Source organism: Protopterus annectens, chromosome 12.part0 (genome assembly GCF_019279795.1).
Source record: "Protopterus annectens isolate FY-2018-M chromosome 12.part0, PAN1.0, whole genome shotgun sequence".
Lineage (NCBI taxonomy): Eukaryota > Metazoa > Chordata > Ceratodontiformes > Protopteridae > Protopterus > Protopterus annectens.
In genome coordinates this window covers 279,001,129-279,028,312 of record NC_056746.1, presented here as the reverse complement: position 1 = coordinate 279,028,312, position 27,184 = coordinate 279,001,129, and the positions used below count along the sequence as shown (strand labels likewise).

The 27,184-nt window shown below is 45.2% G+C and overlaps 1 protein-coding gene across 1 annotated transcript in view; it reads right to left on the bottom strand.

Moving 5' to 3' along the window:
• LOC122816509 (CREB binding protein) overlaps nt 1–27,184 on the bottom strand; it is a gene marked incomplete in the record, with an annotated part of 4,149,155 nt that overhangs the window by 4,015,818 nt on the left and 106,153 nt on the right.

Here is a 27,184-nt window from a genome sequence, read left to right as displayed (position 1 = left end):
ATTTGCTTGATAAAAGGAGGGAATAACAAAGTTAGGTCCAGTAGATGAGAATTTGCCTCTAGAAAGTGCAGTTGTGTACACTTACCATAAATGAGGATGTTCAAGTGTTTTCACTGTTGCAGTCATTACATTCGGGTTATCTGCTTGCAGGTAGCCCTCAGTCGGCCTGATTAACAAAGTCTTGGGTCCTGCGTTATTTGTTGTCCCTTCTTCCATGATGTCAGGTCGTCAGGGGTATAAAACATACAGCCGACGCCATTACATTAGTTTTTCTTGCCTCAGATGTCAGGTGCCCTCCTAATGGGAAGCAATTAAATATAAAAGTACAAAGCTACACCTCCAACAAAAAAGCAAATACACCAAAAAGGCTTTTAAGCATAGCAAAGGAAAGTAGAGGTATAGCCAAAAGAAGTTAGGGGTATGGAGAGAGGGTAACCAGGACTGCAACAGTGAATACACTCGAACATCTACATTTATGCTAAGTGTACACAACTGTACTATGTTCTTCGTGTTTCACTGTTGCAGTCATTACATTTGGGTATATTCCTAAAGCTATGGTTGGGAGGAGGAATTTAGATAGCATTAGGGCCAGCTATAAGGCCCTGCAAGACTGCAGTGGCAAAGCCAGCTCTGGATTTAGAGAAAATTGGCAAATGATAATGCTTGATGAAAGTATGTATAGAACTCCAGGTAGCAGCGTCTAGGATGTACCTGGTAGGGACGCCTCTGAGAAAGGCTGTAGAGGTAGATGCAGCCCTGGTGGAGTGAGGTCTGATCCCCTGGGGGATAGGTTTTCCATGGTGCTTGCAGCAGAAATGAATGCAACGGCTTATCCATTTAGAAATGGTTGGCTTTGAAATAGCCTTCCCCTCTGCCCCTGCAGCAAATGCTACCAGCAGTGGTTCAGATTTCCTTTGAGGTTTATCCCTGTCCAAGTAGAATCTAAGTTGTCTGTGCACATCTAAGGAATGCAGTATCCGTTCCCCTTTATTCCGTGGATTGGGAAAGAAGGTTGGCAAATGAATAGACTGATTAAGAGCCACACCGGATACCACCTTGGGCATGAAGGATGGATTGGTTCCGAGGGACACCCTGCCAGCAAGAAAGATGAAGAAAGGCTCCACTGCCATAAGGGCCTGTAATTCAGATACCCTTCTGGCTGAAGTGATTGCTAAAAGAAAAGCTGTTTTCCAAGAAAGAAATTTTAAGTCTGCAGTAGCAGCTGGCTCGAAAGGAGGTAGAGTGAGTTTCTCCAAGACAAAGTTAAGGTCCCAGGCTGGGGGTGGGGCTCTCCTGGGTGGTCTCAAAATTTTGGCCCCTCTGAGGAGCTGCTTGAGCAGTGGATGCAAGAAGAGGGGAGGTTCTGTGCTATAATGAGCTGAAATGGCTGAGGCATGAATTTTAATGGAGGAAAAAGCATCTCATGTAAGTATTGTAAAATCTGTGGTAAATTGAGCTCTGCTGTGCTCATCCCTTGAGACTGGTTCCAGGCACAGAATTGTTTCCATTTCTCAGCATAAGATTTTATAGTACTAGGCCTCCTTGCCTCTAAAATGATATCCATCACAGGTTTGCTGAGGGATGGTAAAGGAAAGATTAATTAGCCAGGCTACAAGGTTCAGTGTTATTAGCTGAGAGTGCAGAATCTGGTTCTCCTGCTGAGACAGCAGGGAAGAAGTCTGAGGCAGGTGCCATGAAGATAACCGTAACACAGTGCAAAGAAGGGGGTAACCAGTGTTGGCGCGGCCAGTCTGGAGCAATCAAAATCATCCTTGGTTCGTCCTATTTGATTTTTAGTAGTACTTTGGAGAGCAGAGGCAGAGGGGGGAAGGCATAGACTGATAGGTTTTTCCAGCTGAAGGACAGAGCATCCACTTTCCAGGCTTGTTTGTGGGAGTCCTTGTGCAAAATGTATCCAATTGGTAGTTCTGGGGAGAGGCAAACAGGTCTACATATGGGCTCCCCATTTGCTTGTCAACATGTTGAAAGTCCTTGGTTCCAGTTTCCACTCGTGTGGGTCCATGAGGTTTCTGCTTAGCCCGTCTGCCAGTGTATTTAATTTTCCTGGCAGGAAGTGAGCTTGTAGGTGCACTTGGTAGCTCAAGGCTGTGTTCCACAATGCCATGGCTAGTCTGCAGAGGGGGTAAGAATGTGTACCCCCCTGCTTGTTTATGTACCACATAACAGTGGTGTGTGGTCTGTCTTTACCATTAGTTGTCCTGGAAGAATGTGGTCCTTGAAGGCTGTCAGAGCATTCTGTACAGCTAACATTTCGTTTTGATTGATATGCAGATGCATTTGACTTGGGTTCCATTTGCCCTGAATGCACTTCCCTGACAGGTGAGGCCCTCACGCATAGTCTGATGCGTCTGTTAGGGTTTGGGTGGCAGGGGGTGGTGTAAAAGGTAGTCCCTTGTTTTGGTGGCAGGCCTCTGCCCACCAAAGGAACTCTAGGCGTAGGCAAGGTATGACAGGAATCATTGTTTCTAGTTCATGAGAATGTTGACACCATAGGCTTTTCAGATACCACTGGAGTTTCCTCAAATGCAGTCTTGCATATGGAATTATAAGAATGCAGGAGGCCATGAACCCCAAGATCTGCAGTATTTGTCTTGCAGACAGCAGGGCTTTTGTGGCCACTTGTTTGAAGTAGGTTGTCAAATGAATTTGTTTCTCTGGCGTGAGGTATATCATCTGGGAATTTGTATTCAAGCTTGCTCCCAGGAATATAATTTGTTGTTATGGTAACAGTTACGATTTCTTTTCATTTACCGTGTACCCCAGACAAGTCAGTACCCTTTGAACAAAGGCCAGATGATTCAAAAGAAAGTCCTGGATTTCTTCCTGAATTAGACAATTGTCCAGGTATGGGTATATTTGAATATTTCTTTGCTTGCAAAATGCAATGACTGGAGGTAGGCACTTTGTGAATACCCTAGGCGCAGTAGATAAGCCAAAGGGCAGTGCAGAGAACTGATAGTGCGTGTAGCCTGCTTTGAAGCGTAGGTACCTTCTGCAAGACTCCCTGATAGGGATGTGCAGGTATGCTTCTTTTAAGTCTAGTGTTGCCAACCAGGCATCTTTACCTAGCATAGGAAGTAATTGGTGAAGAGTCAACATCTTGAATTTTGGAATCTCCAAAAAGGTGTTTAGAGTAGACAGGTCCAGGATAGGACGCCATGAAGTCTTTTCTGGGTACCAGGAAAAGTCTCGAATAGAAACCTTGACCCTTTTCCTCTTCTGGTACCAACTGAATAGCTCCCATGTTTAAGAGAGAAAGCACTTGATTTTGGGCCTCTGCCCACTGACTTGGGGGTAGATCTGGCCACCCGCTTGGTGTTGGTAACATGTAGAAATAAAATCTGTATCCTTGGCACACTATATTTAAAGCCCATTTGTCCTGGGTAATGAGTTTCCAGTTTCTGGCCTGCAGACCAATCTTTCCACCTAAGGGAACATTCAGTTGGGAAGTGCTTGGAAGTTTTAAAAGCAAGTCATTGAGACAGATTTTCATAGGGGGGAGTCTTACTACTCCCAGGTTTTGGTGCAGAAACCCCCCACTGCCTAGTCTTTTGTGTCCCTTGGGACTGAAACCTGGGGGTTCTGCTGTGTCTGGGTTTCGCTTGAGAAGACCTGGAAGCCGCTGGAAAGGACCAATTTTTAGAGGGCCAGAGTCTACAAAATCTAGGTGGCTGAACTTGTAAGAAATCTTTAATAGTTTGCATAACTACCATCTTTTTAAGAACTTCCTCAGCCTTGCTGTCAAACAGGCGGTCCTGATTTAAGGGAGCATCCAACAACTTAGCTTTAACATGATCAGGCAAACCTTGCTCCTTAAGCCAAGCATGCCTTCTGAGCACAGACCCAGTCACAGCAGCCGTGCAAGAGGCCTCTAATGAATCAAATCCACATTGCAAAGTATGTTTTCCAACCTGTTCAGCAGAATGCATTAAATTCTTTATTTTCAGCACAGTCAGGAATCATCATTTTCTGTTTAAGCAATCCAGTAACATATTGTTGATACTTTAACATATGAAACTGTCAGTTTAAGGTCCTAATGGCCATGGATGCAGAAGTGTAAACTTTCTTATCCCATCTATCCAGCATCCTGGAGTCTCTATCAGAGGGGGTAGGATTTTTAGCAGTAAAAGCCTTAATGCCCTTAGGTCCCTGTGAAATAGTCTCTGGATCCGCAACAGGATTTTTAAAAAGGAACTTGTGAGAATCAGGAACCCTGTACTATCTGTCCGGTTTTCTGGGAGCAGGAGGCAAAGAATCAGGGGCCAAACTAGATTCTGAAGAGGCATCATCAACAATGTCTAGTACAGGAGGTATAGCTAAAGGCCTATGCTGAGGCAGGAGTAAGAAATCCCCAAGCCTCTTTTTTGAATAGGAAAAATCCTAGCTTTCCCAGTGTAAAATGTTCCCTTAGAGTATGTAAGGTCTCACCAAAAGAAAAATCATCTGGAGGGGAAGCCGAGGGAATGGAGTCCTCTGCATCAGAATCCTCATAAGTAGATAAGGGCAAATCCAGATCATCAGAAGAATCAGAAAAATCAGAATCCTGTTCAGAAGAATCATAAACAACTTCAGTCCTTGGTCTCTTAGAAGGGGGAGGATGGCTTCCCCTGATTAGAGTTATAAGATCTTCAGCCATTCTTATCATTTGTTTTTTAGGCATAGAGGCCTGAGCATGCGGCCTGGGCATCGGTTTCTTAGACATGGTTCGAGATTATGGTCTAAATGTAGGAGGCGCCAGTTTAATATGCAAGTCTGTAGGCCTGAATACACCCTTAGAAGCCGGTGCCTGCACAGCGGCTCTGGACCCATTCAAAGTAGAGACATCCGCAGGTTCCACAGCTGAAGTATCTCGCAGCATACCAGATTCCGAATGGGTCTCAGTAGAGGCCTGCGAGTCAGAAGTAGTGGGTATCAGAGGCTGCGAAAGCGCCTCACTGAGTACCAGCGAACTGGTGACTGGCTTAGGAGAAGTGTTGTCAGCAGCTTTGGACCTCAGCCGCCTGTCTCGGTCTTTATCTTTGCATTTTTTTGAAATCCCGGTAGTCGGATGGCTTACCGACATTTCTGGATAATTAAACCGAGAACCGAAATATTTAGAAGCAAAAATATACCGATGACGGTTAGTGCGCTGATTAAATAAAGCACAAAACCGACAGCAAGGTAGGTTGTGGTCAAGGCCTAGGCAAGGAATACAGTACGAATGAAAATCTTTGCGAGGTATTTGCTTTCCACAAGTAATGCAATTATTAACTTTTACTGACATTGGTAGGGAGCAAGAAAAAGTTTCCCCAACGGGGTAATTAGCTTTAGTTGAAGACTTCGGTTCTGAAACTCGAAAACGAAAATTTCACGAGTCGGCCGACCGGCACTTGCGAAATGCTTCTGCTTCAGCACTGCACGGCAAGAAAGACTGATGTAATGGCGTCGGCTGCATGTTTTATACCCCTGACGACCTGACCATGGAAGAAGGGACAGCAACTGACGCAGGACCCAAGACTTTGTTAATCAGACCAACTGAGGGCTACTACAAGCACATAACCCAAATGTAATGACTGCAACAGTGATACACGAAGAACATCTGCCTGGTTTAGAAGTGGAGGTAGTCCACTGCTTAGATCTCTGCATTCCCTGGGGCTGCTGTCTGGGGGGGGGTCTGCTTTCACTGGGCCTAGGCTGGGCCGGTTTACTGGGAGCAGGAAAGGACCAGTGTTTGGACGGAAAATGCCTGCTGAACCTTGGTGACAGGACCGGCAAGAAATCCTTAACTGTTAGCATAGATTTTGCTTTTTCGTCCATCTTTTTTAAGACCTCTTCTACCTTAGTGTCAAATAAGTTATCTTTGTGCAAGGGGGCATCCAACAATTTCGATTTGACATGGTCTGGCATGGGCTGTTCCTTAAGCCATGCATGCCTTCTAATGACAGATCCAGTGAATGCTGCCCTGCAAGAAGCTTCTAAGGCATCAAAAAGTACAGTTTTGTACCTACCATAAATGTAGATGTTCGAAGATCCACACTGCTGCAGTCCTAACACTTGGGTAGTCCGCTGTCCCAGTCGGCCCGAATACCAAAGTATAAGGCTGACGTCGGTCAAGGCGCACTAGTCTGACGTCAGGACGTCAGGGTACAAATGCGCATGACCGACGTCATATCCTCAGTCTTTTCTTGCCCCAGATGTCAGAAGACCCTAAAAAGATAAGGCCAAACTAAAAAACAACAACACACCAAACACCCCTGTACCAAATATATGTACAATATATACAAAGCAGAAAGGTACAATCCCACCCACACAACCACCCCTAAACACAGAGGGGAAGGAGGGAGGGTAAATTGGACTGCAGCAATGTGGATCTTCGAACATCTACATTTATGGTAGGTACAAAACTGTACTATGTTCTTCATCTCACATTGCTGCAGTCCTAACACTTGGGTAGAATCCCAAAGCAGAGGTAAGGGAGGATGGCAAATCACAAAGAAGCAGGAGCTGCCAACATGCCCTGCAAAATAGCAGTGGCAAAACCAGCCCTAGATTTAGAGTAGAGAGGAAGGTGGTAATGCTTAGAGAAAGTATGCACTGAACTCCAAGTAGCTGCCTCCAAAATATCCTTAGTTGCCACCCCCCCTTAGAAAAGCTGTTGAAGTGGCAGTAGCCCTAGTGGAATGAGGCCTAATCCCAGCTGGAATCTCTTTGCCATGATGGGAGTAACAGAAAGAAATGCAAAACCCAATCCACTTAGAAATAGTTTGTTTTGACACAGGCTTGCCCTGAGAACTCAAAGCAAAGGAAACAAACAACTGCTGAGACTGCCTAAAATCCTTAGTCCTGCTTAAATAATAACGCAACTGCCTGTGTACATCTAAAGTGTGCAAAATCTTTTCCCCCTTATTTTGGGGATTTGCATAAAAAGTAGGCAAATGAATAGTTTGGTTTAAAGCCACACTAGAAACCACTTTAGGCATAAAGGAAGGATTAGTACGTAAAGATACCCTATCCTTATGAAAAATCAAGAAAGGCTCAACCGCCATAAGGGCCTGCAATTCAGACACCCTTCTTGCAGAGGTAATGGCTAACAGAAAAGCAGTCTTCCATGACAAATATTTCAATTCAGCAGTAGCTGCAGGCTCAAAAGGTTGTAGAGTGAGTTTCTCCAACACAAAATTGAGGTCCCAAGCAGGAGTAGGAGCTCTACGTGGGGGTCTTATATTCTTTGCCCCTCTAAGAAATTGCTTGAACAAAGGATGAGAAAACAATGATGGGTCACAATCATAGTGAGCTGAAATTGCTGCAGCATGAATCTTAATGGAAGAGAAAGACAAACCTTTGTCCAATAACTCAGTAAGATATTGAAGAGCCACACTCAAATTAGGCTCTGAAACATCCAAATCCTTTGCTGCACTCCAAAATAAAAATCTCTTCCATTTTTCTGCGTACACTTTCCTTGTACTAGGTCTTCTGGCTTCCATAATCACATTCAAAACTTGTTGAGGAAGTTGAGACCTGCTATGGTTCAAAACAGAATATGCCAGGCTGTTAGATGAAGAGAGTGAAGCTTGACATTGAGTAGATGCCCGTCCTTCTGAGACAATAGGTGTGGAATCAAAGGTAAGGGCCATGGAGGCTTCCTTACCAGACTCCTCAGCAATGGGTACCAGTGCTGCCGAGGCCAATCTGGAGCTATTAAAATCATCCTTGGCTTGTCTTGTCTGACCTTTAGGAGTACCTTTGGGAGGAGAGGCAGAGGAGGAAAGGCATACACATGAAGATTTTTCCAACTGAAAGAAAGAGCATCCACTTTCCAAGCTGTGCAATGAAACCTTTTCGTGCAAAACTTTGGCAGCTGGTGGTTTAGTGGAGAAGCGAACAGATCTATGTCTGGAGTTCCCCATGACACTGTCAATTTTTGAAATACATGAAGATCCAGTTTCCACTCGTGGGGATCCATGATTTGCCTGCTTAACACATCTGCTAAGGAGTTCTGTGCTCCCGGCAGAAACCTTGCTTGAAGATTCAGCTGCAAGCTTAGCGCAGTCTCCCACAAAATCATTGCCTGCCTGCATAGAGGATATGAATGTGTTCCCCCTTGTTTGTTGATGTACCACATGACAGTTGTGTTGTCTGTTAGAATCAACACCTGCCCTGGAAGAAGCAAATCCTTGAAAGCCATTAAAGCAAACTGGACAGCTAACATCTCCTTCATGTTGATATGTAGATGCTGCAGTCTGGCAGGCCACTTGTCTTGTATCCACTTTCCATTCAGATGAGCTCCCCAAGCTGTGTCTGAGGCATCCGTCGTTAGAATCTGACTCGCCTCTGGCCGGGTCACAGAGAGTCCCTTGTTTAGGTGACATTCCTGAGCCCACCACAAAAATTCCTTTTGAATGCAAGGTATTATTTGAATGACAGTGTCCAAATCCTGGCAGTGCTGTGTCCATACATTTTTGAGATACCATTGCAGCTTCCTCATATGCAGTTTGGCATTGGGAAGCACCAGAATACAAGATGCCATGAACCCTAAGGCTTGAAGGACTGTCCTTGCAGTCAGCCCGGACTGATGAGATAGTTGAAGGAAGTAAAGAGACAGATTCTTTTGTTTGTCCGGGGTTAAAAAGGCCATCTGGGTTGCTGTATTCAGTCTCACACCCAGAAAGCACATGTCTTGAGAGGGTACTAGACTGGACTTTATTTCGTTCACAGAATACCCTAGGCATCTTAGCACTGCTATCACATATTCCAAATGCTGAAGAAGCACGTCCTTTCCTTGAGCCAGAATCAGGCAGTCGTCCAAATAAGGATAGATTTGTATTCCTTTTAGCCTGAAGAAAGCTATCACTGGAGCCAGAACTTTTGTGAATACTCTGGGCGCAGTAGATAAGCCAAAGGGCAATGCAGAGAACTGATAATGAGAATTCCCAGCTCGAAAACGCAGATACTTCCTGCAAATTAGTCTGATAGGAACATGAAGGTAAGCCTCCTTGAGATCCAAAGTTACCATCCAGTGATCTTTGCCCAGCAGAGGTAAAAGCTGTTGTAACGTCAACATTTTGAACTTGGGAATGTCCAAATAAGTGTTGAGGATAGATAAATCCAAAATTGGTCTCCACGTGTTCCCCTTTTTTGGTACTAGGAACAGGCGTGAATAAAATCCTAGGCCCCTTTCTAGCAAAGGAACCGGCTGAATGGCCCCTATTTGGAGTAACAGAGAAATTTGCTTGTGAGCCTCTTTTCTTTGTTGAGGAGGAATGTCTGGCATGCCTTTGAAAGGGGGCAAGGTATGGAAATAGAACCTGTAACCGTGGTGAATGATATCCAATACCCATCTGTCTTGGGTAATTAAACTCCAGTTTTCTTTGAAAAGTGCCAACCTTCCTCCCAAAGGTGCTGCCAGACGAGAAGATTCTGGCAGCTGAAAAGGCAGGTCATTGGGTTTGTTTACGAAAGGACTGACCCCTGCCCTCACCAGAAGACTGAGCAGGTGAACTCCCTGTTCTAGGCCTAAAAGAACCTTGAGCTCTGCCCCTACCACGTCTAGACCTACCTCTAGACTGGGAATCATAAGCAGGATATGTCCACCCCTTGGTAGGCCAATTTCTACTAAACTTCGGAGGCTGAACCTGCAAAAAATCTTTAACAGTCTGCATAGACTTAGCCTTGTCTTCCATTTTCTTTAAAACTGCTTCCACAGGCGAACCAAACAACACATCAGATTGTAAAGGAGCATCTAAAATCCTTGTCTTAACATGCTCAGCTAAATTCTGATCCCTCAGCCAGGCGTGCCTGCGAAGAACCGAACCAGTGGCAGCCACCCTCGAAGAGGCCTGTACAGCATCAAAACCACATTGCAAAGAATGCTTACCCACCTGTTCAGAAACATGAACTAAATCCTGCAACTCTTTACACTCAATACCTTCCGCCAGAGCATCTACCTTAGACTTTAATTGTGAAAGGAGATAATTTTGGTATTTCAACATGTGAAACTGGCAATTCAAAGCCCTCATGGCTAAAGTGGAAGAAGTATACACTTTCTTTCCCCATCTATCCAAAGCCCTTGCCTCTTTATCTGGAGGAACAGGATTTTTAACAACAGAAGCCTTAACCCCTTTAGGCCCCTGAGAAACAGTTTCTGGGTCTGCCCTAGGACTCTTAAAAAGATACTTATGAGCTTCAGGCACCCTATAATATCTATCCGGTTTAACTGGAGCAGGGGGCAAAGAATCAGGGTTCAGAGAAGCCTCTGCAAAAACATCTTCCACCACATCCAGAACAGGAGGTATAGCTAAAGGCCTATGCTGGGGTAGAAACAGAAATTCCCTAAGCCTTTTCCTGGAATCAGAGAAATCCTGACCTTCCCATTTAAAATGCTCCCTCATGGAATGAAGAGTCTCTGAAAAAGAAAAATCTTCAGGAGGAGAAGCAGAAGGAGTAGAATCATCCACATCAGAATCAGAATAAGGAGAATACTCCTGCAAGTCTTCAGCCGAAGACTCAGAATCATCCGAATCCTGCTCAAAACTCCCAAGCTCAGGTTCCACCCTAGGCCTCTTATCAGGAGGGGGCATAGAACCTCTAATCATTGTAATCAAATCTTCTGCCATCTTAAGCATATGTTTCTTAGGCACAGACCCTGAAGAACTAGGGGTACCACCCGAAACAGAACCTGGCCTGCCCCTGGGAGCCTTGGAAACAGCAGGGGAGGGCCTAACCACCTTAGGAAGGGAGGGAAGAACAGCTACCTGAGAAGCCCCTTCCGCCTGGCCTACCTCCTGAGAGGTCACATCTTGCAGTAATAAAGTCTCTCCCTGGGACTCCAAAGGAACTTCTGGCTGAACCTCTGGCTCCACCGAGCCCTCTAAAGAACCGACGTCCGGTACGGACGGTTCTTCCAGCCTAGGCTTTGCTGTTTTGTCCTTGCGCTTTTTGACGAAGCGGGCGGAGCATCCGACGGCATTTTATAATTACACCGCTTCCCAAAAACTAACCTGGCACAATCTAATCTTCTCTTTATAGTGCGTTTGTTAAATCTAGCACAAGAGCGACAGCCAACAACGTCGTGCTCAGGCCCTAAGCAAGGTATACACAATGTATGGTAATCCCTATGAGGTATCTGTTTCCCACAAGAAATACAGTTATTCACTTTTTCTGACATCCGGTAAAATACTGAGGCAAGAAAAAAACAAAATATTCCCCAACGGGGTACTTAGCCAACTTGGATTCGGTCTGAAACTCTGACTTCGGAAAATCTCAGAACGCCAACCTGCACTTGCAACGCTGCTTCTGCATCGGACCATGCGGCAAAAAAGACTGAGGATATGACGTCGGTCATGCGCATTTGTACCCTGACGTCCTGACGTCAGACTAGTGCGCCTTGACCGACGTCAGCCTTATACTTTGGTATTCGGGCCGACTGGGACAGCGGACTACCCAAGTGTTAGGACTGCAGCAATGTGAGATGAAGAACATCCACAGTGCAAGGTGTGTTTAGTTACTTGAGTTGCAGAATGCATTAACTCTTGTAAATAAAAAAGTTATGTACTCACCAAATTGTTCCATCCGAGTAGTTCTACTTCATTTGTTTTCAACCTGTGGGATACTGGATGCGTATCTGATCCGAGCCAGCAGTTTCACTAGCATCTGCTCCGAGCTCCAATCACCTCCCTTTACCGATATTACACCTCCACTACCTTCCAACCCCCAGATCGAGTTTGTTGACCTTCATCCTTATAACCCAACCTAAAAAAAACAAACACTTTATGACCTACAAATGCAGCCAACTGGCTGTACACATATAATAAAGGTCAGGGGGAAGGAGGGAGGGACAGTTGAAGACAAATGAGGTAGAACTACTCAAATGGATTGTTATGGTGAGTACATAACTTCTTTATCTGAAGTAGTTTACTTCATTTGGTCTTCAACCTGTGGGACAGAGTCCCCAGCTACTAATCTTCTGGGTGGCCTTCATAGAAGGATATTCCAGAGCACCCCGGAACCAAAGGATGCTCTCCTTCTAGAAGTCAAATCCAATTTGTAGTTAGAAATAAAGGTACGAGATGAGGTTCAAGTAGCTGCAGAACAAATATCATCCATTGAGACTCTAGAGCAAAAGGCCACAGAAGTAGCCATGGACCTAGTTGAATGAGCTTTCACCTGACCTGGAGGAGACATGCCTTTGTCCTTATAGACCTGAAGGATGCATGAAGAAATCCACCTAGCAATAGTGACCTTGGAGACAGGTTTACCCAAAAAGGGTTTCTAAAAAGACACAAACAGCTGATCAGATTTACGGAAATTTTTGGTCCTGTGTAAATAAAAATGTAACTGTCTATGAACATCCAACAAGTGGAGTTTATATTCCATTTTGTTAGCAAAATTAGGAAAGAAGACATGAAAATTAATGGTTTGATTAATATTAACTGGTGCCACCTTTGGAAGAAAAGATGGATTGGTCCTAAGGGAAACCCTACTTTGTGGAAAATCATATAAGGAACTTTGACGGACAAGGCTTGCAGTGCTGAAACCCTTTTAGCAGAGGTGACAGCCACCAGAAATGCTGTTTTCCAAGATAAGAATTTTAGATCTGTGGTTGCAGCGGGTTCAAAAGGCGGAGCAACCAGAGCTTGAAGAACCACAGTAAGGTCCCAAGGGGGAACAGGATCCTTGACGGGGGGCATAAAAGAAAAGTCCCTTGAATAAAGGCTTTACACAGTCTGGAGGAGGCTAGTGAGGTAGAATTTTCACCCACATGAAAATGAGAAATGGCAGCCAATTGAACTCTGACAGTTGAAGAACTAGCTCCCTGTTGAAAAATATTGGTTAGGAAATCAAGGATGGCAGAGACTGGAACCATGAAGGGGTCTAAACTCCTTTGAGAGGCCCAAAAAAAAAAAACGTTTCCATTTGCTGTAAAAAACCTTCCTGGTTGAAGACTTATGAGCAGCCACCAGAATAGACCTAACTGAAGAGGATAATCCAGGAGTCCTAGCGATCATGGGAACTGAAGCAACCAAGCTGTGAGCTTCAAACTGTCCAGATTCGGATGAGGAACCCACGATGGATGTGAAATCAGATCCTGAATGGGATCCAAGATCCACGGCAGAGCCAGAAGGTGAGACCAAAGGAAGGGAAACAATACCTGGCAAGGCCAAAACGGGGCAATGAGGATCACTTGGCTCCCCAGTCGATGAGCTTTCTGTAGAAACCTCGGAATAAGAGGTACTGGAGGGTAAGCATACAGAAGAGGGAGGCCAAGCATGGACTACAGCATCTCTGGGGGACTCCCCTGGCAGGGGGTTCAGAGTAAAAAACTCACTGCACTTCACGTTGGAAGGGGATGTGAAGAGATCGCAGCAAGGCTGACCCCATTCCAGGAAGATCTGCTCCATTACTGAAAGATTCAGAGACCACTCGTAAGGCATCAGAATAGTCCGACTTAACCTGTCCCCTAGAATATTGGACCGTCCCGGAATGTGCATTGCTATGAGAAAACAACTGGTGGAGCTCGCCCATTCCCACACTCTAATGGTCTTTCGACAAAGGAGGCAAGATCTGGTCCCTCCCTGTTTATTAATATACCAGATCACTGACATGTTGTCTGAACTGCAATGGTTCCCAGAGGAAGAAAGGCATGAAGAGCCTGCAACGCTAAAAGGACTGCCCTCATCTCTAGAACGTTTATGTGCAATCTGATCTCTACAGGGGACCACAGACCTTGGACTGTCTTGCCAAACAATGCCCCCCCCCACCCAAGTTGGGAGGCATCCGTGGTCAATGTGGTTTGGACAGGAGCTGGAACAAAGGGTCGTCCCTTTAAGATCGCCAGAGAACACATCCACCAAAGAAGGGACGAACAACAGACTTGAATGTGTTGTATTGGATACGACAGTGGAAGTTCCAACAGGGACTATTGTACAGCTAGTGTTCACTGTAGAATTCTCATATGTAACCAGGCACACGGAAAAAGTGTTATGGACACCACCATTGAACCTAAGGCCCTCAACACGGATTCTGCCAATGGAAGATGAGAATGGTAGATCAGGGAGATATGCATCCTCAGGTTTTGTACTCTCTCCAAGGTCAGGAAGATTTTGCACTGTAATGTGTCTATCCTTGCACCAATGTAGTCTATCATCTGGACAGGATTTAGAAGCGATTTGGATGCGTTGATTGTGATCCCCAAATACAGGGCAAGCTTTAAGAAATAATCCCTGGTTTAAGAAAGTAGACATCTGGTGGGAGCAGTGAGGAGCCAGTCGTCCAGGTACAGATAGACCTGAATCCCCTGAAGCCTCAGGTGAGCCGCTACTACCGCCATCACTTTGGTGAACACCCTGGGGGCTATGGTGACACCAAAGGGTAGGACTCGAAACTGGCAATGATTGACTCCTAGCCAGAAGTGGAGGAACCTCCTGGAGATTTCTGTGCATCTTTATGTGATAGTAAGCATCCTGGAGGTCTAACAAGCACATCCAGTTGCTCTCTTGCAGGTACGGCATGATGAACTGTAGTGTGACCATCCGGAATTTTTTCAGGGTAGACAGGTCCAGAATGGGCCTCAAGTCCCCAGTTTTCTTTGGCACCAAAAAGAACCTGAAGTAGAAGCCCGATCCGGACTGATATGGGGGGATGGTTTTATGGCTCATTTTCCTAGCAGCTTGGAAATTTCCTGTGTTGCTGCCTCCCTTTGTGTGGGTGGTACGTCCAGGTGGTGTTTGGGAGGAACCAAAAAGGGGACAGAGTATCCCCTGGATATGATCTGAAGCACTCAGCGGTCTGATGTTATGGACTCCCATGCCACCAGGTGCAAGGACAACTGTCCCCAGACGGCCTCCAGACTAGAGCAGTCGGGCAATCACTCAGAGTTGCTGTCCAGGCCTGTCCGAGAATGGTTCTCGAGATCCAAAATTCCTCGGACCCCCTCTGCCTCTGGGCCGGTGTCCATTCTGTCCCCCTCTGCCTCTGGGGGAAGAAAAGCCCTGAGTAGCCCGGGAATACTGTGACTTACGGAACCACATCTTCTTTTGCCCTCTCTGATTTCAGGAAAAGGATCTTTGAGGGTTCGAGAAGCGGATTCCGATGGCAGACAGTGTCTTCCTGTCCTTCGCACTCTGGACTAAAGTCTCTCTGATGGTCTTATGAGGTCTTATGAGGGATCTGTGGGAGGGGACACCCAGGAAGTAGATGGGCCCATGCCGAAAGCCTCCAGGAACACGGACTCATCAGAAGAAGGTTTGGGGCCGGACCAACCTCCCCGCTGATGTAGGATTTCCATGATGTCTTCAAAGGAGACATCCTCAGGAGGTGACCTGGGGGAACCTTCCCAATAATCCAAATCCGTATCCCCAGTGAGGGACTCGGGGGAGTCCAAGTACCTCCTCTTACACATATGCTTGCGAGGCAGATCTCCGGCAGGGCTTTCCTGGGGGAACTCGCAAGCCACTTGTTCCTCGGGGGAACCGTCTGGGGGACTGGAGCTCCTCGAGCACAGGGTGTCCCTCTGGTAAAATTATGGGATTTGTAGAAAGAGCCGAGGGGTTCAGGGCGGAGTCCGAGGGGATAGTCAAGGGTCTCAATCCAGCAGAGAGAACTCTTTCTACCACGTCAAACGCCTAGGGAGAACGAACCTCCTGGGGAACCAATAAGGAAGCCGTCTCCCTGGATCCAAAGCAAGAATCGGAGCTGGGCCCAAAGTGGACAGAGCTCAGAGGGAGGGAACTTGGCCCGACAAACCCAAAGCAGATGAAAAAAGTTCCACTCACTCGGATCTGACACCCAGGCTCCGGCTCAGAGAGCGGCTCGGATCCGAGCTGGTCGATTCTGATATGCTCCAGGCAGCTGTCGGCGTCGAGGAAGCAGGTACCGTCGGCGCTGACCCCCTGACTAAGGCCATCCTCAGATCAGAGTACTCTGAACACGGTGGACGGATCGGAGGAGGAGAAATCTGTGTATAAAAAGGGAAGAGAGCTCCCCCTCCTGAGGGAGAAGGGGCTGGCAAGTCCCCCATCTGGATCCGACTATGAATGAACCTCCATCATTTGATCCATGTCAACTTCCGATAAGGACCGCGTGGACCTCAACGAGGCCACGGACTCTGACCTTGCGGGTCGAGGGACAGAGTCCTTAGATGGAGAGCGTGTCTCCTCTGGGTCCAGGGAAAATCTCAGAGATTGGAGTAGAGGGGAGTCATGGATCCTATGCCGACTTTTGGCAGGAGAAGGAAGGTCTGGGGACCTCTTACGTTTTTCAGGTCTGGATTTTGGCTCTCTCTCCTTCTCTCTGCCCCTTTTCTGCTCCACTTCCGCAGGCTCTGAAACAGGAGGTTGAGTCCCAGCCTGGAAGGGAGGAGAAGCAAGGGCAAGAGAGGATGGAGAGGCTGCCACAGTAACCATTGTGACCGAAGCAGAGGACGAGGCAACGCCTCAGAAGTGGGAAGAAGGCCTTTCAGGGCCAACTTTGCCTTCCTATCCTTGACTGCATGTGGGTTAAAAACCCCACATATAGAGCAGTCAGTACTTAGATGGGCAACGCCCAAGCACATTACACAAAGAGTGTGGCCATCTGCTGGAGACAATTTATGGCCACACTCAGTGCACCTTTTAAACATAGGCTTATCAGCCACTCAGACAAGAGAAGGGAAAACAAGGAGAGAGAAAAAATTACTAGTTTTCCCACTTAAACCACTCACCACAACTCAAGCACACAGAACACACTGGGGGGGGGGGGGGCAAGTACACCAACAAACTATGCTAAACTACAAGTTCAATTTCACGACGCACCAGCGAGGGGAGGAGAAGAGGGAACCTATACTAAAACACTATACTAATATTTGACAGAGAAAAGGCTTCTAAAAAGCTTTCAAAAACCCACCGACTACTCTGACCTCAGGAGATCACGACGCTTCAGCAAGCCACGGCAAATGAGATCTGGGGGTTGGAAGGTAGTGGAGGTATATTATGGGTAAGGGGAGGTGCTTGAAGCTCGGAGCAGATGTTAGTGAAACTGCCAGCTCGGATCCGAAATGGATCCGGTATCTCACAGGTTGAAGACCAAATGAAGTAAACTACTTCAGATCTTTAGATTCTGCCCAAGAAGGAAAAGGAAGACATGTTTTGTTTAAGGAGTTCCAAGGTATGTTGCTGAAATTTCAGTGCCCTGACAGCAAGAGTAGCTGAGGTGTATACTTTTTTACCCCATCTGTCCAATGCTCGGGAATATCTGTCTGAGGGGGAGGGATTCTTAGCAGAGGTTGCTTTAATCCCTTTTTGCCCTTTGGGTGTGGTTCATACCCTGGGCCTAAGAAACGCGATAGTTTTAGAAAGAACAATAGTTGTGAAAGAAGACGTCGGTGTCGAGATTCGGTAGTGCTAATCTAGTCAGTTAAATCACTGATGTAGGCTTACTTCATATGTGTTCCCTCTTTATTGGATATAAACAAACTTGCATTCCCTTCCTGAAGGACACAGTTCTGTCCACCTACAGCCCGAGTTATCTATGAATATGAAGTTACATAATGCAAAAAAATTCTCCTCTATTTGCACTCTTGGGAAAGAACAGAGGTAAGCAGGTTGACTAGATTAGATTAGACTCAGTGACTACTTTTAAGTATGAAATGATGACTAAATTACATGGGCTTACACAAAGTAAAACATGTAACTTGTACTCCTGCTGACAAAAGTATTCAAGGCAAAAACCTGGGTTTTGCCCCCCTCCCCACTGTTGTGCGACTGTGGAGTTGTTATATATAGTTGGGCGGGTGTGAGGGGCACAGCCCCACATTGAGGGTGTGGGGCACAGCCCCCCACCTAGAATGTTTGTCAATGAAATGAGCTGTCAACTAAATGGGTTTCAGTGAAATGGGCCGTCAGCGAATAGAAGTAGACCCATATATATATATATATATATATATATATATATATATATATATATATATATATATATATATATATATATATATATATATATATACACATAGACATATACATATACACATACCTGCATCAATATAAACTTTACCTTCATCTACAAGCAAATACACCACATAGGTTGTAGAAGATAGAGAAGGAAAGATAAACTCCAGAATGACAGGGGGATGGCGGGAGGGTAACCTGGACTGCAACAGTGAATACACTCGAACATTTACATTTATGGTAAGTGTACACAACTGTACTATGTTCTTCGTGTTTCACTGTTGCAGTCATTACATTTGGGTAGAATCCCAAAGCTATGGTTGGGGGGGCTGGAGCTAAACAGCATTAGGAGCGGCTATAAGGCCCTGCAGAACTGCAGTGGCAAAGCCTGCTCTGGATTTAGAGTAAAAAGGCAAATGATAAAGCTTTGTAAAGGTGTGAACAGAACTCCAAGTAGCAGCCTCTACAATGTCTTTGGTTGGTACTCCCCTTAGAAAGGCTGCTGAAGTAGCTGCAGCTATGGTGGAATGAGACCTAATGCCCTTCGGCACAGGTTTACCATGGTGTAAGTAGCAGAAACAGATGCAGTGGTTTATCCACTTTGAAACTGTCTGCTTTGAGATAGCCTTGCCCTCTGATCTTGCAGCATATGTCACTAGTAAATGCTCAGTTTTTCTAAGAGCTGTAGCCCTGCTTAAGTAGAATTTTAGTTGTTTGTGTACGTCCAAGGAATGCAGAATTCTCTCCCCCATGTTCTGCGGATTTGGATAACAGGTTGGCAGATGAATTGTTTGTTTAAGAGCCACACTGGAAACCACCTTAGGCATAAAAGTAGGATTTGTCCTCAGAGATATCCTGTCTGGGTAAAATAAGATAAAAGGCTTTATAGCCATGAGGGCCTGAAGCTCTGAAACTCTTCTTGCTAAGTAATTGCTAGAAGCAGAGCTGTTTTCCATGATACGAACTTTATATCAGTGGCAGCAGCCGGTTCAAATGGAGGCAGGCTGAGCTTTTCCAACACATAATTGAGGTCCCATGCAGGCACTGGTGATCTTCTAGGAGGCCTTAAATTTTTGGCTCCTCCACGATACTGCTTTACTAAAGGATGAGAAAAGATTGGTGGATCTGTACTGTAATGAGCCAAAATGGCAGAGGCATGGATTTTAATTGACGAGAAAGATAGGCCTTTGTCAGTTAAGTATTGCAAAATCTGAAGAATATTTGGTTCAGCTGTATCAGTTCCTTGTGCTTGAGTCCAAGCACAGAATCTCTTCCATTTGTCAGCATAAGATTTTCTAGTACTAGGCCTTCTGGCTTCCAAAATGACATCCATCACAGCTTTACTGAGAGGTGTTGTTTGTATGACTACATGATCAGCCATGCTGCCAGGTTCAGAGTTTGTAGTTGATTGTGCAGGATCGGATTGTTTTGCTGGGACAGTAGTTGTGGTCTTTGAGGCAAGGTTCAAGCTGGGTATTGAGACAAGTTCCTTAGGACTGGGTACCAATATTGGCGGGGCCAGTCCGGGGAAATTAGTATCTTTGATTTCTCTTGTCTGACTTTTAGGAGGACCTTGGGGAGTAGAGGCAGAGGAGGAAAGGCATAAACTGATAGGTTTTTCCAATTGAAGGATAGGGCGTCCACTTTCCATGCTTGTCTGTGATAAGTCCTTGTGCAGAATCTTTTCAATTGATAATTTTGAGGAGAGGCAAATAGATCTATGTCTGGGCCGCCCCATTTCTCTGTTATCATGCTGAAGACTTGTGGATTTAGTTTCCACTCGTGTGGGTCCATAAGGTTTCTGCTTAAATCCTCTGCCAGAGTGTTTTGTTTTCCTGGCAGGAATTGAGCTTGAAGATGTATTTGGTAGGTCAAATCTGTGTTCCACAGTGCCATGGCTAAACTGCAGAGGGGGTAAGATGTGTGCCCCCCTTGCTTGTTTATATACCACATGACTGTGGTGTTGTCCATCTTTATCAGTAGTTGTAATGGATGAAGTAAGTCCTTGAAGGCTGTTAGGGCATTTTGAACAGCTAGCATCTCTTTCTGGTTGATATGCAGACGCATTTGTTTTGGTGACTATATACCCTGAATGCATCTTTCTGCCATGTGGGCCCCCCAGTCATAATCTGATGCGTCTGTTGTCATGGTTTGGCTGGCAGGGGGTAGAGTGAATGGCCATCCCATGTTTTGGTGACATGCCTTTGCCCACCATAGAAACTCCTGCTGCAGGCAGGGAATGAGAGGAATCATTGCTTCCAGACTGCGAAAATGACTCCATAAACATTTTAGGTACCACTGAAGTTTCCTCATATGCAGTCTTGCATATTGAATCAGTAGTATGCAGGATGCCATGAAGCCCAGAGCCTGCAGAATTTGTCTTGCAGAAGACTGGGTTTTTGTTGCCCTCAATTTGAGATAAGTAGTCAGTTGCCTTTGCATGTCTGGCGTGAGGTAAGCCATCTGGGCAGTTGTATTCAAGCTTACACCCAGGAATGTTAGCTTTTGAGAGGGTACCAGTTGTGATTTTGTTTATTGTGTACCCTAGGCATGTTAGAAGCCTTTTCACACATGCCAGGTGTCGAAGAAGAATGTCCTTGTTCTCTGCTTGAATGAGACAGTCGTCCAAGTAAGGATATATTTGTATACTTCTTTGTCTGCAAAATGCAATTACTGGTGCTAGGCACTTTGTAAAGACCCTGGGCACAGTAGATAAAGGGCAGTGCAGAGAATTGGTAATGCATTAAGCCAGCCTTGAATCCGAGGTATCTTCGGCACGATTGTCTTATTGGGACATGCAGGTATGCCTCTTTTAGGTCTAACTTCACCAGCCAAGCATTCTTGCCCAGCATGGGCAGAGGCTGCTGCAAAGTCAGCATTCTGAATTTTGGAATGTCCAGGTATGTGTTCAAAAATTGATAAATCCAGTATTGGCAGCCAGGCCTTGTCCTTTCTGAGTACCAAGAACAGTCTTGAGTAAAAAATGTGTCCTTTTTCCTGTTCTGGTACTGCCTGAATGGCCCCCATATTCATGAGGGACATAACCTGTTTCTGTGCCTCTGCCCATTGATTTTTTGGCAGATCTGGCCAATCATTTGCCATTGGCAGAGTGTGGAAATGGAATCTGTATCCCTGTGATACGATGTTTAGTACCCACTTGTCCTGGGTTATCAACTGCCAATTTTGAGCAAGAAGTGCTAATTTTCCCCCTATGGGTGCTGCCAAAAGATAAGTGCTTGGTGAAGGCAGAGGGAAGTCATTTGGATTGCTTTCTGTAGGTTTGCGCTTTATCTCCTCCAGATTTGGAGGTGGAAGCACCCCATTGCTTTGACCTGTATGAATCTTGCGCCTGGTATCTGGAACCCTTAGGGCGTCTGGATTTGCCCCTTTGAGCTCTGTCTGATCCAGGAAAGGACCAATTTTTGGTAGGCCAGTGTCTACTGAATCTTGGTGGCTGCACTTGTAAGAAGTCTTTTAACAGTTTGCATAGACTTAGCTTTGTCTTCCATTTTCTTTAAAACCTCCTCTGCCTTAATACCAAACAGAGAATCATGCTGTAAAGGTGCATCTAGCAATTTAGCTTCAACATGATCAGGTAAATTTTCTTCCTTTAACCAGGCATGCCTCCTAATCACAGATCCAGTAACTGCTGCCTTGCAGGAGGCCTCTAAGGAATCAAAACACATTGCAAAGTATGCTTTCCAACTTGTTCAGCTGCATGCAATTCCTGGTTTTCTGCACATTCTGAAATCAACACCATTTTCAGTTTCAGCAATCCCATAACATGTTGTTGGTACTTAAGCATATGAAATTGACAGTTTAAGGCCCTGATTGCCAAGGTTGCAGATGTATAAACTTTTTTCCCCATCTGTCCAGTGTCCTTGAATCTCTGTCACAGGGGGTAGGATTTTTTGCTGTGGAGGCCTTAACTCCCTTTGGACCCTGTGAAATAGTTTCAGGATCAGCAGCAGGGTTTCTAAATAAAAATTTATGTGAGTCAGGGACCCTGTAATATGTGTCAGGCTTACTGGGAGCTGGAGGTAAGGAGTCAGGAGACAAACTTGACTCCGAAAATACATCATCCACAGTGTCTAAGACAGGGGGAATGGCTGAAGGCCTGTGCTGAGGGAGAAGGAAATCCCTGAGCTTCTTGTTTGATTCTGAGAAGTCTTGACTCTCCCAGTGAAAATGCTCCCTCAAAGTATGCAAGGTTTCTCCAAATGAATAATCCTCAGCAGGAGATGCAGATAGAATAGACTCCTCAGCATCAGAATCCTCATAGGGAGGTATAGATAATTCCTGATCAGAAGAAATAGAAACCTGATCTGAAGATTCATAATCAGTGTTTTGCCTATGCTTCTTATCAGGAGGGGGATGGGTACCCCTGATCAAGGTAATAAGGTCTTCAGCCATATTGATCATCTGCTTTTTAGGCATAGAGGCCTGTGCACGTGGCTCATGCGTCGGTTTTTTAGTTTTAGAAGTTGCTTTTGTCTTTGGTTTTGCAGCTGTCGTTGGTTTGATATACAAACGTTGAGGTCTGAATACACCCTCAGAAGCTGGTGCCTGCTCAGCTGCTCCGGACCCGTCCGAGGGAGATACATCCGTCGGTCAAATACCTTGAGTATCTTGCGGCATGCCAGACTCCACATGGGTGTCGGTAGAGGCGTGCGACTCGAAGGTAGCGGGTATCAGAGGCTGTGAAAGCACCTCACTGAGTACCAGCGAACCGGCGACTGGCTTAGGAGAAGCTTCATCCGTTTTGGATCTTGACTGCCTTTCTCTGTCCATTTCTTTGTGTTTTTTATGTACTCTGGTAGTCGGATTGCTACCAGACGACATCTCTGGGTAGTTAAGTTAAATCCGTTTCCAAAATACTTTGATGCAAACATACACCAACGCTTAATAGTGCATTGGTTAAATCTAGCACAAAACCGACAGCCAGGCACGTTGTGATCAGGGCCTAGGCAAGGAATACAGTATACATGGAAATCCTTATGAGGTATTTGCTTCCCACAAGTAATACAATTATTAACTTTTTCTGACATCAGTAAAAAGCAAGAAAAAAGTTTCCCCAACGGGGTACTTAGCTTTAGTGAAGACTTCGGTTCTAAAACTCAAACTTGAATATTTCAGTAGTGGGCCAACCGGCACTTGCGAAATGCTTCTGTTTCAGGCACTAAAGAACTAAAGAAAATGGCGTCGGCTGCATGTTTTATACCACTGACTACCTGACATATTGGAAGAGGAGACCGCAACAGACACAGGACCCAAGACTTTGGTATTCAGGCCAACTGAGGACAACCTGCCAGCAGATTACCCAAATGTAATGACTGCAACAGTGAAACACGAAGAACATAGGAAAAGAGGAGTTCAAGGACCATTATGGGACTACAGAATACTTGGGTACTTCACTGGTGACGAGAGGGGGAAAAAGAAGCTGCTGCACATGGCACTGGATGGTGATGTCAAGACGTCACAATAAAGGTTCCACCACAGTTACAAAACCACTTCAGTGCTACCAAGGTGTTCAGCAGCTACTCCTCTCACACCAAATGGCATTAGCTGATCCAGGCCACTAGTGAGCCAGCCTGCCTACAGCTATCAGAGAGTGGTTCAACTTTGAAAATAAACTTGTTTCTGCTAAACCATACAATGCCCAGGATGATTCATAGATAAATCACACTGAGCTTCAAAATGCCCCTCAGCCAAACAAAAAACACATGGAGGAGCTTGTTCTAAAGAGGGACGCTGCGCCTATGCTTTTACCAATTTATTTATTCTTTGACACTATCTCATTTTCAGTCTAAGCCTGAGAAGAAAAGCTGCAAAATATTACAAAACATTTTAACAATAATTTTACTATCTTCAAAAATAATACAAAAAACACCTTTGGTTAAATAATTATACCAAATTAGACAGAATGTGAACACATTGGTAAAGAACAGATACAACTTATAAGACAATGACTTAATATTTAACTCTTTAACAACAAAGTTCTTAACATACTAGATAGTCTAGCCCCCCACAAGAAAAATATGCATCAAATCAAAGCAATTATCATGGATTCCTCAAGACACAAAACTACTAATAAAAAAAAAAAAAAAAAAGAGAGAGAGAGAGCCAGGGCCCTATACCTATCTTGCCAAAACATTTCTGAACTCGCAACCTATCAGCAATTACAAAACCAAGCAAAGAAACATATCTACAATGATAAGAAAAATTACTACCAAATCTCTCAAAGGAAATACCTACATAACCCACAGAAATTCTGGCAAACAATCAACCACCTCCTCAACCCTGGGAAAAAACCACCCCCGGCCCTTCCCCATCAAGCACCACCGAACCCATATGCTCACAACTTAATTCAAATTTCATAAACTCAATCACAAGCCTCCTAGATAGCCACCAAAATCTACCACTCACTACCCAGCCACGACCCTAGCTGTACTAAACACTTCTCATTAAAACCTATTCAAACTCCCTACATCAAAATGTTCCTACGCAAACTGAAGCCATGCTGCCTCGCAGCCAACCAACTTTCAAACGAGTTCCTAAAAATTACAGCTCCATCCATAGCCTACCCTGTTGTCCATAATAATCAATTGCTGAATCTCAGAGTAATACTTCCCTCAACTCTGTAAAGTCTCACACATCATTCCCCTTCACAAAGGTGGCCTTTCTAGAGATATCTCAAACTACCGCCCCCCATTGCTATCCACCCACTCAAAGCAAAAACTTAGAGAAATGCATTCATCAGCAGCTCCAGAACCACCTTACCACAAATAACCTTCTGTCCGACAACCAACATGGCTTTAGACCCAAGCACAGCACAAACACAGCCTTAGTATCCTTCACGAACACTATCAATCCCCTTATGAACAATGGACTACTAGTATCGGCCATTTTCTTGGACATGTCAAAAAGCTTTTGACACCACTTCCACCAACTATTACTTAATAAATTGACTTCATACAGACTTAGCTCAATATTCCTAACATGGTTTCACTGTTATCTGTCTAACCATCAACAGGCTACTTAAATGGGAGAACACTCTCCCCCTCCCACAACTGCCAGTATCCACCAGTGTACCCCAAGGCTCCATACTTGACCCCCTACTTTTCATCGCTTTTACTAACAATATAATTTCAGCAACCCAACATGCCTCTATCATACAGTACGCAGAGGACACATCCTTTATCTGCTCTGCCCCTTCCCCACCAGAACTGCAAACGAAGATGCAAAAATCATTCCATGAAATCGAAAAGTACAGTTGTGTACACTTACCATAAATGTGGATGTTCGAGTGCATTCACTGTTGCAGTCATTACATTTGGGTAATCTGCTGGCAGGTTGCCCTCAGTCGGCCTGATTAACAAAGTCTTGGGTCCTGCGGCGGTTGCTGTCCCTTCTTCCATGACGTCAGGTCATCAGGGGGTATAAAACATGCAGCTGACATCAGTACATCAGTTGTTCTTGCCCCAGATGTCAGGTGCCCCCCCCTAATGGGGAGCAAATAAACACAAACACACAAAAGTATACCTCCAATCAAAAGCAAATACACCAAAAAGGCTTTTAAGCATAGTAAAGGAAAGTAGAGGTATAGCCAGAAAAAACTAGGGGGCTGGAGGGAGGGTAACCAGGACTGCAACAGTGAATACACTCGAACATCTACATTTATGGCAAGTGTACACAACTGTACTATGTTCTTCGTGTTTCACTGTTGCCGTCATTACATTTGGGTAGATTCCCAAAGCTATGGTTTGGAAGAGGAGTTTATACAGCATTAGGGCCAGCTATAAGGCCCTGCAAGACAGCAGTGGCAAAGCCAGCTCTGGATTTAGAGAAAATTGTTAAATGATAACGCTTGGTGAAAGTATGCACAGAACTCCAGGTAGCAGCTTCTAAGATATCCCTGGTAGGGACACCTCTAAGAAAGGCTGCAGAAGTAGATGCAGCCCTGGTGGAGTGAGATAGAATACTCTGGGGGATAGGTTTTCCATGGAGCTTATAGCAGAAATGAATGCAATAGCTTATCCATTTAGAAATGGTTTGTTTTGAAATGGCCTTCCCCTCTACCCTTGCAGCAAATGCTACCAGCAATTGTTCAGATTTTCTTCGAGATTTAGTCCTGTTCAAGTAGAATCTTAGTTGTCTCTGCACATCCAAGGAATGCAGAATCCGTTCCCCTTTGTTCTGTGGATTGGGAAAGAAGGTTGGCAAATAATGGACTGATTAAGAGCCACACTGGAAACAACCTTGAGCATGAAGGATGGATTGGTCCTGAGAGATACCCTGTCCGCATGAAAGATGATGAAAGGCTCCACTGCCATAAGGGCCTGTAATTCAGATATCCTTCTAGCTGAAATGATTGCTAAAAGAAAGGCTGTTTTCCAAGAAAGAAATTTTAAGTCCGCAGTAGCAGCTGACTCGAAAGGAGGTAGAGTGAGTTTCTCCAAAACAAAGTTAAGGTCCCAGGCAAGGGTAGGAGCTCTCCTGGGTGGTCTCGAGTTTTTTGCCCCTCTGAGATACTGCTTGAGAAGAGGGGTGGTTCTGTGTTATAGTGAGCTGAAATAGCGGAGGCGTGGATTTTAATGGAGGAAAAAGACAGGCCCTTGTAAAGCATCTCAGTTAAGTACTGCAAAATCTGAGGTAAATTGGGCACTGCTGTGCTCATTCCTAAAGATTGGTTCCAGGCACAGAATCTTTCCATTTGTCAGCATAAGATTTTCTAGTACTAGGTCTCCTTGCCTCCAAGATGACATCCATCACAGGTTTGCTGAGAGATAAGGGTGAATTTAAGTGGTTAGCCAGGCTGCAAGGTTTAATATGTTGGAAGCGGAGAGTGCAGAATTTGGTTCTCCTGCTGAGACAACAGGGAAGGGGTCTGAGGCAGGTGCCATGGAGATATTTGCGACACACTGCGCAGGAGGGGGTACCAGTGTTGGCGCGACGAGTCTGGAGCAATCGAAATCATCCTTGGTTTGTCCTGTTTGACTTTTATTAAAACTTTGGAGAGCAGAGGCAGAGGGGGAAAAGCGTAGACTGATAGGTTTTTCCAACTGAAGGACAGAACATCCACTTTCCAGGCTTGGTTGTGGGGAGTCCTTGTGCAAAACTTGTCCAACTGGTAGTTCTGGGGGGAGGCAAATAGATCTATGTCTGGGCTTCCCCATTTGCTTGTCAACATGTTGAAAATCTGTGGTTCCAGTTTCCACTCGTGTGTGTGTCCATGAGGTTTCTGCTTAGTCCGTCTGCCAGTGTAT